We start from the raw sequence: 6,220 nt of genomic DNA, 5'->3' as shown, positions 1-6,220 counted from the left end.
TTACAAGTAATGCTAAAAACACAATTCTCTACTTACCCAATAATCATATATAACAGTAAAAATGTAAAATATCAGTATCCATCCCTCCACCCCCAACCACCTTCACCAAATTGTTATGAATCTTATGATGTGAGATTGTATTATATTAACCAACCTCTAGCATTCTCTGTGTTTGGACTATTTAAAGGGGATTTTCTTGAGTGGTCCAGAGCATTCATATTTTGAATGTTTTAACTGTTAGATCTTTGTTTAATAATATAAAAATCAAGATCCAATGGTTAAAACATTTAAAGTATCTTTACTCCGGAGCACTCAGTGGCATCATCCTACTATTTTTTGTGACTAATTCTAATCCTAACCTGAACCCTTCTTGGAAGAGTTACCCAAGATAAGGCATGCTAACCCTTTACGTTAATTTTGTTTGTCATCACTAGCCTTCACTCTACTAGACTGAACTAAGGGTTAGTGTAGTCCCGCATTTGCTACCTATATGGACTAACTTGAATGAGATTATTAGTGACTTGCCTCAACTAAAGACCTCGCTAGACGATCTTAGCTCAAGCCCTCAAAAAGCATAGGATTGCTAATGTCACAACCCGATCTCGAGATATGTCCAGTATCGACATGTGGTGTCAGAAAGTACCTGTGTGTCCGTTTAACTATCATGCCTCACTTCTGAGGCATGACCAAAATAAACCAATGGTTTAATAACGCAATAACCATTTCTTTTATTTGATGGCTGCATCTAACCTCTGTGTTAGATTGCCTATGTACCCTAAGATGGGATGAAGCCATTTATAGTTCACCCTTTTTTCAAACTTTGAAATTTCTCAAGGCATTAGCTGACAAGAAACATAGAATTCCCAACAACTCCCAACATGCGTGATACACTCACACATTATTTCATCATTCACATACATCACAATGTTTTCCATCAACAAAGCCACAATCAACAACATATGACATTTCTATGAACCCACATTAGACAACATTAATCTTTAACTACATTGATCAATCAATCAAATAAAAAAATCATTCAAAACCATACTTTATAAAACATAAATAAAATAGTTGGAAATCCCGAAGTAATCACACAGGCAACCATTGTTCTTTCTAAATCGGTTCACAAAGATTCTCAAATCTTTTGTTCACAATCATGCTGAAAACTAGGGGCAAGAGCGTCACAGTTCGACTAATGCCTGTAATTCCTATGTTTCCATATTCAACTTACTCAAAATAACCGTAAAGATTTCTAAGGATCTAGTTCTAGACTAACTCAATAGAATCGAATGAAGAGAGGAATCTAAATAAAGTAGGGTACCAGACCACTCAATGAAATTGACACGGGAAGGGATTTCAGACCACTCAAAACAATTCGCACAAAACACAATTTCGGACCACTTAATGAAATAGAATAAGGAGGGGGATTCCAAACTACTCAATGAAATCCAACGAAGATAAGGTTTTGGACCACTTAATGGAACCAAATAGGGAAAAGGATTATAAACCACTCAACGCAATTTATCTGTAGAATGCGTTTGGTCCCAATGAGGATTAACCAAGCACCATTATACGTAACCATCCGATAGTGTGGTCGCCCAATGCGGATTAACCAGGCATAACCACTTATAGATATAATGCGACCAGGTAGGCAATGACCCCTCACTGCGGATTAACTAGGCGAAGGCCACCCCTAAAATGCGTATAGTCCTACAATGTCGATTAAAGCAGGACCATGTGTAAGCATCAAGTACTGTGGATCCCCAATACGGATACCAAGTAAGACCACCTATGAAAGTAATGTAACTAGGTAAACAGTGACCCCTTAATGCGAAATAACAGGTAGAGTCATCCTTATAGTGCATATGGTCACAAAAGTTAACCATTGGTTAACGTGGTTAACTGTAGGATCAACAACCATACGTACTCTAATTCAAAAGATCCGCATATTAGATTTCAATCCTTCAATTCTTAAGGCCCTTTAATAATATGCACAACAACATACTATAATTTTGTGACGATCCAACAGTCAGATCTTCATTTACTACAAAGGCCACATGGTAAACCTTTATGAAAATAAGGTTAAACAGTCAAATCTCATCAAACGAATGTCAAAACCACATTCAGAATATAGAAATTAGCCTAAGTAGACAAAATGGGTCATCAACCCCACACGTTGCCGCCACGCGGTAGCTGATGATCCCGACTCAATGATTTTTTAGACCGACATCATTATGGCTCAAATTATACCAGATTATAAATCATGAAGAGGTGAGTAAGATTTATACATGTGTCGGAACGTGAAGATGGCCATAGGATGGTGAAATTCGTTAAGAAAGTCTAGAATGGCTAGAACTTTTGCGATGAGATGTTAAATGGTAATGCTGATGAATGGAATCTCAAACAGTAACGGTGTAATCATCGGTCATCAGAATTTTGAACTTTCAAGCCTTCGATCCATCACATACTGTGATTAACCGAGGTTCACCTCGAGTGATTCTTAGTCTAGAGGTTTGACTTAAACGACTAGAAAATGTCGAACTTGGCGTTGAAAAAGTTGCCAAGTAACTGGGTCTCGTCGTTTAGTCGGTTCACCGGGTTGGGTCCTTTATCCGTGTTAACATTCCAAAAATATTCGGTTCCCCCAATGGATTAGGTTGGGTTGCTATATATAGAAAGCGGGAGATTACTGTTTTGCTCCTACCTTTAAAAGCTCGTAATTCATTCGTTACAATTCCGTTTCGAGAGTGGTTTTTGCCTACGCCCTCGTAGGATTGAGCTCAATCTAGAATACTAAAAGTAACCCCGAAAGGTCTATTGATTTTTTTAATGACTAATTACAAAAAATCAAACTTTATAACTAAGTAATCAAAACTCCAAGTTAAAGGAAAATAATATTAATTTCTCGAAAACGAAATACAATTTATTGAAGAGTTGAATCCGTGGATGGGATTTCACAGCTAAGACCTTCGCTTCATCTACTTTGTATGCTTTTCTCTTTCTCCCTTGCTCTATCTCTTTGCATCAACAACCTCACCTACCGCCTAAATCTCAAAATCCGTTTACTACCCACTCATAAGTTCGCTCGATCTGAGGCTTAGATTGATGTAGGCACCACCCCACGCCTATTCTCCGATAATTTTAGCCTTAACATAGGGTATGGCTTAGAGGAATTTGTTGCATATAATGCTACTGTGAATTGCCTCAAGAATTGCAGAAAATCTTCTAGAGTTCTTGTCACTGGCAGTGATTATCACAAGGTCAAATTTCTAGGCCATTGGAAAATTAGGCATGTGGTACAATTAAGCTTCCCATGTGAGGTCAATATTAATGTTGCTGCACATTTTCCAAAAACTAGGCATGTAATACATTTAGGGTGCGTTTGTTTGGCTTCCTTAACTCTCACTGGATTAGACTGAACTATAGTGTAGTGTTTGTTAGATATTGGGACTATGTCTAATGAGACTAAAGGGGACTCATGTGGACTATTGAGTTCGCCAGAAGTTCTTAGCGAGAGCCTTCGAAAAAGAGGGGACTAGCTAAGACTGTCTTCCTTCTCTACTATCTTCCGCCTCTTCCTCCTCCAACAAGACCCATATAACTGCACCACCTCCGACCGTCGTGGGCATAGATCGTCATCAATGGTCTCCATTCAAACCCGAATCATGGGATCTTTGTGAACCCAGTGGTGGGTGAGGAACATGGCAGCTATTGAAACCCAAATCACAGAATCCTTGTGAACCCAGTGGTGGGTAAGGAATACGACGACCATGAAGGAATATTGGAGGCCAAGAACGCCGGCGCCCACGGTGGCGACGAAGACGAAGAAGGTCTTGGATTGGGTTGATAGCAGCTTAAGGTCGTCGACAGTGAAGATGTGGTAAGCAGCCTTAGACGCCTAATTGTGGAATTGGTTTTGATTTGATCTCAAATTGTGGAATTTAAAATTGTCGGGAGTTGATTTTGATCTGATCTGTAATATTGTTCTAATATACAATTGTAGGAAGCTGGTTTTGATTTGATCTCAAAGTGTGGAATTGGATTTCAAAGAAGAGGAAGAGTTTTCAAAAAAAAAAAAAAAAAAAAAAGGAAAAAAAAATTGAGAGAATTAAGAATAAAATATTAATAAAGATACAAATAAATTAATATAATATTATTAGAATTTATCAATTATCTTGCTTTTTATTCTGACATTGCACCAAACGCTTCCATAAGTTAGTCCAGCTTAGTCTATTCTAGAGCAATCCAACTTAATCTTTAAAGCTAATCTAATCCAAGATAGTCCGATGCAATAAACATGCCCTTAAGTTATGGTGGTTGATAGCAAAGAGAAAGCAAAATTGGAGGTGGGCTCCAAAGATCTTGTAGGTTTGAACGAGACAAAAGGTTTAAACGAGGATGAGCTTTTGTGGAAGGCGAGGAGAGGGGTTGTCGCTAACTGATGTGTTGACAAGAGCAATTTTAGACAGTGTGAAGAAGAGAAAGTAAGGGAAAAGAAGCGAAAGGAAAGGAAAGGAAATGTAGAGAAAGGGAAGAGAGAGTGAGTCAAGACAAAAAAAATATGAATTAATATCAATGCGTGTTAATAAGATGAATTAAAAATTAATAAAAAAATATTTGAATTTTAAAAACAATTTAGACTGTAACTTAATTCGATACAACATTTAACACTTCATTATTTTTATAATATTTAATTTATACCACACTAATGCAGCTAAATTCTCGAAACTAATTCAGTTCAAAATAGTCCGCAACATTATTGTCCCTACAAACACATCACATCACGACTCCACCCACCATCCCATCACCATTTGCTTTTTCCATCTCAAATGTCACATGTCTTATCAGCAATGGGAGTATAATGTGCCAGCATTCTCTGCATTTTACTGCATACGAATGCAAATACCAACGAGATATTATTATATATAAATATAAATATTACCATGATGTAGTAGGATGTATTCCATAGCATAGTTATATGATGACGTAGCCTCCTAATAAATAAATTAATACAAAATGAAGCTGAAAAAATAAACAGAAAATTAGAAAAAAAAACTTTTTTTTTAAATATTGGTGTGTGTCTGGTGTGCAAGTAATAATATTTTTTCTTTTTTGGTATTAGCTTTGAAATCGAGACGCATGCAAAAAGCTAATGATGGTGTCCTCTGCTGCCTCGCCATGCCTTTTTAGTATTTCAAAAGCTTTTCTCTTTTTTTGTTTACTTTTTATTTTTATTCTCCTTCTCTGATGCGCGCATTATCTCTCACTCTGCAGAGACTGCACATCTTCCTCTAATATTTCCTTTGACCAAATTGCCATCATGAATGATACTAACTAACTCTCTTTAATAGAAAGATCCTAAAAAATCTTCCGGACCTTTGATTCAAATTGTGTCTTAAAAAAAAAAATTCATTCGGTGCTATTTAGTATTACGATTTAATGATATTTTTTTAATTTATAAATAAGAGGTCTTAAGTTTGATTATTGCTAAAAAGTAAATTTGAATCACATTAGCCTATTGTGATGTTTAACCTACCATACCTTCTTAATGCAGATAATATCGTTTGTTAAAAAAAAAAAAATCACCCAATTTGATTCATATATACAATAACACAATAATTTATTGACATTCCAATAAGGCATTTTACAATTTTTTATATTTAAAAAAATTACACGTATAAAAAATGTAAAATGATTTTTTAAAATGTCAATGACATCTTTCTACTAGAGTGAGATTTTTATAATTTTATTTGGTATTTCTAAGTCCTATTTTATTGACACAAGTCATAATTAAGTTCATAACAGGTGAAACTAATAACTCTTAGCTCATTTTTGTTAGATAATCTGGCAAATGAGATTGTACCAAGTTTAATACTTTCAATTTTTGGTGCATTAGAGATGACTCTATAATTTTAATATTTCTAAGGGTTCTCTAATGGAGGGAATTTTTTTTTTTTTTTTTTGGAATTTCTAAATCCTACTTCTTGACATGACCTCAATTTTAATTTTTGGGATTTGGTAATAGAGATTGTAAATTCAAATGACATCACATTATCAAAAAGAAAAAAAATAATGATAATAACTGATGCTGCTTATTCTTTGTTTGTTACGAAGAATTCTCTGCATGCAACACTTTTTTTTTCCAGCAAAGTTCACATGACTAACATGTAAAGAAATAGTTAAAAGAACATTACATACATCTGTAGTTTACATGAGTCAC

The sequence above is a fragment of the Pyrus communis genome, chromosome 17, assembly GCF_041283825.1.
Source record: "Pyrus communis isolate YQ-2024b chromosome 17, ASM4128382v1, whole genome shotgun sequence".
In the NCBI taxonomy this organism is placed as follows: Eukaryota; Viridiplantae; Streptophyta; class Magnoliopsida; order Rosales; family Rosaceae; genus Pyrus; species Pyrus communis.
This window is presented reverse-complemented; position numbering follows the sequence as displayed.